Source organism: Salmo trutta, chromosome 20 (assembly GCF_901001165.1).
Source record: "Salmo trutta chromosome 20, fSalTru1.1, whole genome shotgun sequence".
In the NCBI taxonomy this organism is placed as follows: Eukaryota; Metazoa; Chordata; class Actinopteri; order Salmoniformes; family Salmonidae; genus Salmo; species Salmo trutta.
In genome coordinates, this window is record NC_042976.1 from 28,531,486 (window position 1) to 28,542,013 (window position 10,528).

Sequence of the window (10,528 nt, forward strand, 5' to 3'; positions counted from 1 at the left end):
TCATCTGTACAAACAATAGTACGCAAGTATAAACACCATGGGACCACGCAGCTGTCATATCGCTCAGGAAGATGTTTTTTGTCTCCTTGAGATTAACGTACTTTGTGCAAATCAATCCCAGAACAACAGCAAAGGACCTTGTGATGATGCTGGAGGAGACAGGTACAAATGTATCTATATCCACAGTAAAATGAGTCCTATATCGACATAACTTGAAAGGCCGCTCAGCAAGGAAGAAGCCACTGCTCCAAAATCGCCGTAAAAAAACAGACTATGGTTTGCAACTGCACATGGGGACAAATATTGTACTTTTTGGAGAAATGTCCTCTGGTCTGATGAAACAAAAATAGAACTGTTTGGCCATAATGACCATCGTTATGTTTGGAGGAAAAAGGAGGAGGCTTGCAAGCCGAAGAACACCATCCCAACTGTGAAGCACGGGGGTGGCAGCAACATGCTGTGGGGGTGCTTTGCTGCAGGAGGGACTGGTGCACTTCACAAACTAGATGGCATCATGAAGAAGGAAGTTATGTGGACATATTGAAGCAACATCTCAAGACATCAGTCAGGAAGTTAAAGCTTGGTCGCAAATGGGTCTTCCAAATGGACAATGACCCCAAACGTACTTCCAAAGTTGTGGCAAAATGGCTTAAGGACAACAAAGTCAAGCTATTGGAGTGGCCATCAATCCTATAGAAAATGTGTGGGCTGAATTGAAAAAGCTTTTGCGAGCAGGGAGGTCTACAAACCTGACTCAGTTACACCATCTCTGTCAGGAGGAATGGGCCAGAATTCACCCAACTTATTGTGAGAAGCTTGTGGAAGGCAATCCAAAACGTTTGACCCAAGTTAAACAATTTAAAGGCAATGCTACCAAATACTAATTGAGTGTATGTAAACTTCTTACCCAGTGGGAATGGGATGAAAGAAATAAAAGCTGAAATAAATAATTCTCTCTACTATTATTCTGACATTTCACATTCTTAAAATAAAGTGGTGATCCTAACTGACTTTTTACTCTGATTATAGTCAGGAATTGTGAAAAACTAAGTTTAAATGTATTTGACTAAGGTGTATATAAACTTCCAACTTCAACTGTAGTTGGTAGAAGCTGGCATTTTATTAGTGTAGCATTAAACTTTGACCTTTTGGTACATCCTGCGACACACATAGAATCCCACCACTGTCTTTAGATATACTGTATGTGTCTGCTCTAGTGTGTCTTCATTATGTTAAATCTATCTGTCCCTGTGCGTGCCGATTATATTAAGTTGATGTGCCCTGTGTGTGTCCATATATTAGATTAGTGTTTTGTGTGTGTCCACTATCAAAAGCCGGGGGTGAGTATTGTAAGGCTATGGTTTCCTGCTACTGACTAGAAAGTCAATGTATTCATTAAATTACATCATATTACATTTCAGTAATTTACCAGACACTCTTATCCTGAGCAACTTACATTCAAATACAGTGTTGGAATACACATAATATGAACAGCAAAGTAATACCTTCCTCAAACGTAGAATTATTAGTGACATGCCCTAAGCAGAGTATTATCTGTTGTGTTGTTGATGTACTATATGACAGTCAGGCTAAGAGCTTTTACATAAAGCTTACAGTTACACTAAGGTAATGTCACACACGCACACACACACACAATCTTACTAATGTCCTGTCCCGTCACGTAATGTACTGTAATATAATAGGGCTGGTCTTCTGCTAGGCTTATCTGCTCTGCTCTAATACAGATGCATCACCGTTCTTATACAACTCTGACCTGCTGTCTACTACTGCCCCGGGGGCCTCACCTCCTACAGAGTGTCTGTCTGCGTGTACACACATACAAGAGGGTGAGTGTGATATGTTAAGTATTGACTGTTACACATTGTACGGCATATGTTTTCTCTATGTGTGTTGGAGAGTGTAAACGCATGCTCATGTTGGTTACATGCCTGTGTCCTGTGGTTGGTTCATAAGTGTCTTCCACTACTGCGTAACAGAGAGTCATTCACCCTTCTGCTCTGAGTGCTTTCACAACACAGCTAGAACAGAACAGGACACCATGTTAGTGTGAAAAGTACTGTAATAGTAGTCATTTAGCAGACACTCTTATCCAGAGCGATTTCCAATTAGGGTTAAATGCCTTGCTCAAGGAACACATTGCAGATTTTTTTCACCTAGTCAGCTCGGGGATTCAAACTAGCAACATTTCAGTTACTGGCCAAAGCTCTTAACCACTAGGCTTTCTGTACGTGTGCTCATTATATGTTAAACTGTGGGAAAGGATCATGCCAATGTTGTTCTTCTCAGACCATTAATATATTTAAATAATTTAAGTATATGATCACACTGGTAATAGACCACTTGTTGTATTACTTGTTGTATTACAGCACAGCTGAGTGAGTATAATATTCTTATTTTTTTTACTGAACTAATGGCCTTGCTCTAATGGTCAGTCTGAGGGGAGGGAGGGAGCAGCAGTGAGGCTGCCTGTCACCCAACTCACCGTCCCTCTGCTCTCCCTCCGCTGAGATAAAAGGACACAGTCTTCAAACTGATGGCAAAAATCAAGTCGCATTGCCTTATTTCTGCCTCATGCACCAATTCATGTTGTTACTCCTATGACCAGAGAAAGTGAAATATTCCTCGATATGAAAAAAGACACAAGCCGCTAATAATAACCCAAGCTTATTGAAACACTTTGTTATACTCCTTCATTGCAGCTGCTGCGCTGGTTGTAGCGTGAGTGAAAGTAGCGAGAACGCACATTTTATGGCTTATAAAAGTGTTGAACAAAGTGTTGACAGTGCTGAATAACAACTTAAACATGAACTTACTGATAAAAAAACAGCAGCTGTTTGCAGTATTTGTTGAGTCTCTCTCAAGTCAAGGTTTTAAAAGTTTTGAAATCTCACAGTATCAACTTTGGTGTGTGTTCGATTCTTCTTTTTACAGTCTGTTGCTTGAGGAACTGTGCATTAACAGTGATCTGAGCTGTCTGATTGGCCAGAGGTAGGCCTATAGGTGCTCTTGATTTGCTCTCTAGGGCTGCTGAATCAAATACACCTACCTCCAACAGCATGAAACACATTTTTTAAAAAGCAACACAAGGCTTTATTGTTGGGTTTTTTACGTAAATGATTGGTGATCAACTAGGAATGCGTTGGAAACTAACCACCTATGTAACCTCTGTAGAGTATACAAAGTAGGGTAGGTGTTGAAGAAGGAGTACTTCATGAACTACATGAGTACATTCCACAAATTCTGACCTCTTTGTGAACTGTGGGAGTAGACAGGTTTAGAACAGAGTGTCCGAGCTTACATAGAGTATTTTGTGTACAGGTAACAGCCAAAATAAAGGAAACACCAATCTAAAGTGTCTTATTAGGGTGGGGGGCCACCACGAACAGCTTCAATGTGCCTTGACATAGATTCTACAAGTGTCTGCGACTCTACTGGAGGGATGCAACACCATTCTTCAACGTGAAATTCCATCATTTGGCGTTTTCCCACTGGGCACCATCATCTAGTTTTGGCTTACATTTGGTTGAGTTGTCAACTGACTTGAAATGTCACCATGTCATTGGATTCAGGTAAAAAAAAATTGGCATAACCACGGGAAGTATGGGTGCGGAGTATGGGTGCCGATATAGCCGTCTGTAGCGCGGCACAAACCTCTCCGTCAGCAAAACAATCGCAGCACCCCCACTCCCAATATCTGCCTGTGGGTGTGAAAGTTGGGTGAAGAAAATACAAAATTCCCTTACGTTGATCACTTTTTTTAATCCAATGAGTTTTCCACATTGATTCATATAATTATTTTAATTGAAATTATGTTGAAACAACATTGATTCAACCATATACACACACACACACACATCCTTTATTAAACCCTTATGCTCCTTTTAGACCCCTCTTTCAAAGTGACTGAGATCTCTTCTAGCCATGTAGCCAAAATAATGGGCAACTGGGCATTTTCATACATGACCCTAAACATGATAGGATATTAATTGCTTATTTAACTCAAAAAACCACACCTGTGTGGAAGCACCTGCTGTCAATATACTTTGTATCCCTCATTTACTCAAGTCTTTCCTTTTTATGCATGATTGCGTGTGTGAGAAAGAGTATGGCCTTTAAAAAGTACTGTATTTGCATTGATAAAGTACACAACAGCCATATCAAATCAAATCAAATCAAATGTATTTGTCACATACACATGATTAGCAGGTGTTAATGCAACTGTAGCGAAATGCTTGTGCTTCTAGTTCCGACCATGCAGTAATATCTAACAAGTAATAACCTAACAATTCCACAACAACTACCTTGTAAACACAAGTGTAAAGGAATGAATACGAATATGTACATAAAAATATATAAATGAGTGATGGCTGAACGGCATAGGCAAGATGCAGTAGATGGTATAGAGTACAGTATATACATATGAGATGAGTAATGCAGGGTATGAAAACATATAAAGCAGCATTGTTTAAGGTGGCTAGTGATACATTACATCAGGATGGCAAGATGCAGTAGATGGTATAGAGTACAGTATATACATATGAGATGAGCAATGTAGGTTATGAAAACATTATATTAAGTGGCATTGTTTAAAGTGGCTAGTGATACATCTAATTACATCAAGATGGCAAGTTGCAGTAGATGGTATAGCGTACAGTATATACATATTAGATGAATAATGTAGGTTATGTAAACATGATCTAATATAAATAATATAAAGTTGCAAGTGATAAATTGATTACATACATTTTCCCATTATTAAAGTGGCTTGAGTTGAGTCAGTATGTTGGCAGCAGCCACTCAGGTGGGCTACATTCACCTGGTGGGCAAGTGTAGGCAGGGCCACAGTCACCGTCAGAACACTACCTGGAAAACAGCTGGGAGAGTCTGGAGAAGGAAAACAGGCTGACCAAGTTTGGAGGTTTGCATATTACTCCAAACTTACTTGGGCATCACTTGCTGCGGTTGATTGACAGGTGAGCATTATTTCAGTGTTCTGATCACTGTTTGAGCAGTGTCCCGTCGATGTCGGTGTGTTGTTTGGGCGTTGGTCCAGCTTTAGTGCAGCATTGTGTGTGTGGCTTGTGACTATGTTTGCCCTCTCTCCCCCCATCTCTACTGATAGTGATCAGAGGAAGTCTTTATGAGTTCCGTTATGGCTCAACGTTCATGCCACACACACACACACACACACACACACACACACACACACACACACACACACACACACACACACACACACACACACACACACACACACACACACACACACACACACATTTGCTTGCATGCATGGACACACTCTCTCTCTCCCACACAAACACACACGCACACACCAAGCTCTCTCCCTCAGCTGACCAGCGTGTCGTGTGTCAAACAGAGGAAGCTGATTATTAGTATCCTGAGGAACAGAGAGGAACAGATGAGTGGAGGAGGGAGGGAGACAGGAAGACAGGAAGAGATTATCAACACTATGGATTGGCCAATCGGAAGCTTTATCCTGCCTCTCCACTGGGCTGGGGGCTGGGGGAGGGTGTAAGAAGGAGAGAGAGGAAAAGAGAGAGAATAAGGGATGGAGGTTCCCAACTTTTCTGGCCATAGCAGGACAGAGAGCGAGCGTGGTAACATTATTGACACAGGATGTGGAAGTCCGGACAACAGGAACTACCATGCCAATGACTCTTCCCTTTATAAACACCAACCCAACCTTCAACTCCCTACCTCTTGACTGTAAGAGCCAGGAGGACATTTACATGGCCTAGTACCAATGGTTTTATTTATCATGAAATGTGTGTACAATGTAAGTGCCCCCCCACCAATCAATTTATTGTTTATCGTCTGTGTCCACGTGTCTTGTCTTCTCCTTAAGTCTCCGTTCTTTCCTCTCCCCTTTCTTCTCCTTCTGTGTGTGTCTACCAGCTATGTGCTTCGATATGTCTACAGATTCATAAACAGATAAGTCAACCTGACCCCAGCCACAGCACAGCAGAGCTCCCAGAGACTTGTGTTTAGGATTAGAATGGGAAGGGGTATGGGTGTGGTTGTGTAATTGTTCATCACACTCTAACGCCTATCCACCACAGAGAAAAACATACTCCTAGATCAAAGCATGCACACACATATAAACGTTCACACACACACACACACACACACACACACACACACACACACACACACACACACACACACACACACACACACACACACACACACACACACACACACACACACACACACACACACACACACACACACCAAAACACACCAAAACACAGTCATACACAATCCAGCCATCAGCCCAGACTTGTTCCAATGAGAAAATGGGTTTAAAAACAAATGATGTGTTTGGCCTTTTAGTATGTTCTGGACAACGTTTTCCCAGGGCAGGAATGTGGACAGGAATGTGTTTTGCTCTGGTAGTGCTTTGCTTCGACAGAGAAAAAAACACCATGTCAGAGGAAAAATGAGAAAAATGAGAGCAAGTGAAAAACAGTACGCAGGAGCCAAAAGGAGGAAAGGACAAAATGATACCTCCATTAATCTTGTGTAAAAACCACAGGGCCTTAGTCAAACCCTCAGATCACTGAGATGAGTTGACGTCTGCCATACGTACACATGACTTGTCTCCCTCTCCTCTCCCCCTTCCTCTGTATCTGTCTCTGGCTCTCATTACCGTTGTTATGATGCCTGGTTCAGTCTCTATATGGTACAGTTGCATAACTGCCTGCCTGGTATTAGTGTTCTAGTCCAAACCTTCAATTAAGCCTGTCCCTCAGGGTAGTGCTGCCCTACTCACTAGCTCAGGAGGGGAGCAAGAGGAGCCCGTGGGCTAGCTACCTGAGAGATGGATGGAGCCTGAAGATGGCTAACAGCACAGCAAAACATATCACACAGCATCTCTGACACAACACTGCATTGGAGGATAAAGTAAATGTGAGATGGAAGAAGGGAAGAGGGGGAGTAGAGTGAGGGCGGGACAGAGGTAGAGATAAGGGAAGACAATCTTGTTATCCATAATTGCTCTTCCATTCATCCGGTCATGTGTTGGGAGACCACCGGAGTGTTTGGCAGCCAGGGAGGTGTGTGTTTGTTTATGAGAGTGGATGGAGGAGGTGGATGGATGTGCTATATGTGGCTGTATGACTGGCTGTCCATGTAAAGTCAGTGTGTGCATCTGTGCATGCGTGTGTGCGCACATACTCAATGCATGCCTTCTCTTTCAGACAGGAAGTAAACAAAGAAGAAAGGATGTCAATATTAGGATGATGTTGTGTCCACAACGCCCTGAAAGTACACATCCACACCCACACACACTCTCATTCATGTTTTATTTACCTAATGTGTATTTGTGACGTGCTCTATCATAATCAGTCGGAAGTCGCAATGGCAAATTTGCATATAAATTCTGTTTTTATCCAAATTTAGAGTTTTTGCTGTTTGGGGATTTCATCTGGGTGGCACAGCTGTTTCAAATTGCTCACTGTTGCTGGGGAAATACCGACGATAACAACAAACATTAATGAAGGGATTATTATTTCATGAGCTATGTATACTTTGGGAGGAGCGCGAGGAGCCCGCCTCAGCCTCTTGTCTGATCATGGAGAGGAAGGTCAGAGGCGAAGGTGAACCATGATGGACGTCCAAATTTAATGGTAACCCATTTGAAATGTTAACCTTCAGTTAGAAAAGGAAAGATGGTGAGGTGGTGGGGGGAAGGGAAAATGACAGTATGTCGGTATACATGGTAACACCACCACCACCATATGCTGCAATCCTAATTCAAGAGTATAAATATAGTTTTCAATCTTATAAAGTAGGAGGAGCCCTTTCACATCGGTTCGGTGGATGCTAGCTTCTAACACATCACATCAGGCTTTAGCGGCACTATCGTATCTTCAATATTAAAACCCTCCCCTATTCCAAAGTCAGAAATGAATTACAAACTAGCTACATATTTTGATTCAAGCTACTAGGCTATTCAAGGCTATTCAATCAGATGATTTTCCTGTTTGCCCAATCAAAGTTACTGTAGCGTATCATCTGCAGTAAAACTAAAAGTGTACCTCAGGCTACACACTCTCACACTTCAAAACCCATCACACGTAGTCACACTGTCACTACTGACTACACCTTAGCTAGCTAGCTAGCGTAGCTTTCTACTGCATTGATGGATTCCCAGGAGAGAAAAATCTCTAGAATTTTAAATAGTAATGTTGTTCTGGGAGCTGGTTCAGACGATCAGTAGAGTCAACTTATTGGCGACTACTTTTTGACCCTGAGCCAGAGAGCATCGTCACCATCAGCGACTCTCTAGACAGCACAGATACCAACTCAGACGAGCTCAGTGAAGTTGAGGCCGAGCTCATTGAGGAGGCAACCGAGGGAGACCACCCGTTAATGGTGGAGCCGTCAATTACGGTGCTTCAGTTGGTCGAGGGGTAATATGTCAGTGATGGTGGACAGGAAATTGAAAAAGCTTGCGTGCATGGTGTATGTGGGCACATGAGGGAGAGATAAGTGGGGAATGTGTAGCACATTCCAGTAACTTATGGGACCTGTGTGTGCGTGTGTGTGTGCGTGTGTGGCGGGTGCTTATATTTGTCCTATTTGTTATGAGAAACATCTAGTGTTCATTGGGAAGAACACTGGCTCTGCAAGGAAGCATCAGAGGACATCATATTTCCTTGGTAGCCAGCAAATTTGCAGGGAAACATTCAAGTTCCTACACTCGTACGTTTTCTTCAGAGTAAATCATTTTTTAACGCTATTTCTTGAACTGCATTGTTGGTTAAGGGCTTATAAGTAAGCATTTCACGGTAAGGTCTACACCTAATTTATTCATCGCATGTGACAAATACAATTTGATTTGATGTTTTCTATTATTATTGGGGCTGCAACAGTATTAAAAGGTTCATGAAGTATTTAAGAAAGAAGGAGATACAGAAGGCTGTATCATGAGTAAAAATACAAGAGCTCAGAATACACTGTGCCTTTCATGTTAAAGACATGTTTGAAATCAGTTCTTTTCTGGTTTCAGAATTTCTACAAAAAGCTGACTGCAGTGATAGTTTTACAAGGCACATGGTGTGGCTCCAAGGAAGGAAAGGTGTGGCGGTCGTCTCGCCAGCAAATGGGTGCTGTCCTATGAGAACATTCAGTTAATCATCCACTATGTCTACAACTTCACCGTTGTCCACGCGATGCCACTCCCAGGACAGATCCCTGGATTTAAGAGGGCAGACACCCAGATGCTACTGACATTTGAGATCAAGTCCTCTGTGTGGTGCAAGTACAAAAACGTTGATGTGTGATCAGGGTGAGTGGTTTCTTAAATTGTTCTACTTAAACAGTATTTGTATCAAATGTTCAACAGCTGAAGCCAGTGGACCAGAGGCAAAAACTCTAACCAAAGCCCACATGAATCAAATCCAAAGAGACTGTCAGTCCTTACTCTCTGGTGGCACGTTTGTGTGGTCAGCCTTCCTTAAACATTTCACATTTTAGTTGCTGCTTAGAGACCAGAGCTTACTAGGAACATTTGTAGCTCTCATCTCCTCCATCCCGTTCCCTGTTTTAGCTCTTTTCAGATTGAATTTACTCTGTGTGGCTTTCATAAAAATGGAGGTCCTGGCTATGACGTATTTATAAGAAGTGTTATTTTCAGTGGTCATTTATTCATTATTTATCCTCCGATGCCTTTCTGAATGTAATCTAATATGGAAAAACTATGGGCCACAACCATGATATGTTAGAGGACTACATGGGATGTGCATGTGTTTATGCACACCTGTACGTGCATATGTACACATGTGCACAAACACATGCACACCACATGTAGTCCTCACACATATCATGGCATGAACATGTGCAGCGTGAGTGTTTCTCTGTCAAACATATGTACTGTATGTGCATGTACATGAGTGCACATGTACATGTGCATGCACGTGCGGACATGTGTGAAAATCAGTGAATGTAGCCAATACATTCTTTTGTTTGTATGTATATAAACATATGTGTACAAATGTGTGCAACAACAATGCAGACAGACACCATGTCTGTATAGTTGTTTTGAATGTTTTGAACCCCACCTGTTTAGCTAAAAAATATATATGTAGGGGTTGGTAATGTTCTCTACTTGTGCAGTGATGTGCGTGCGTGCGTGTGTGCGTGCGTGCGTGTGAGAAAAAGAAGAACACTGGCACTCATGTCAATGGATTTCATGTATTGTGTTTTGTATTAAGTAAAAAGTGATTAATTATTTGAATAAATGTCTTGAAAGTAACTTCAAATTTGCTTTTTTTAATCAAAAACATGGTTTGGTGACACTCAGCATGTAATGGTACGTAACTCGCTTGATGTTTGGAGTAGAGAGATAATGTTGGTCTCATTAGAAAGCTAACATTCTCCTCTTTCCAGCACGTCACGGATCCCTCCGGAACTTTCATTATGCACACCTGGCCCATATTCCCAGTGATTAGTAATTGTATAAGTGTGTCCTTGGTTTACCATT

General features: G+C 41.9%; 1 long non-coding RNA gene across 2 annotated transcripts; it reads left to right on the forward strand.

Moving 5' to 3' along the window:
* Positions 1-1,710: 1,710 nt before the first annotated feature.
* On the forward strand, positions 1,711-10,300 carry LOC115155831 (uncharacterized). Of its 2 annotated transcripts, none has more exons than XR_003868141.1 (2): positions 1,711-1,847; positions 9,056-10,300. It is a non-coding gene; the product is annotated as an uncharacterized LOC115155831 (long non-coding RNA). The 2 variants fall into 2 exon arrangements; XR_003868140.1 differs by lacking the exon at positions 1,711-1,847 and adding an exon at positions 7,131-7,308.
* Positions 10,301-10,528: the final 228 nt, after the last annotated feature.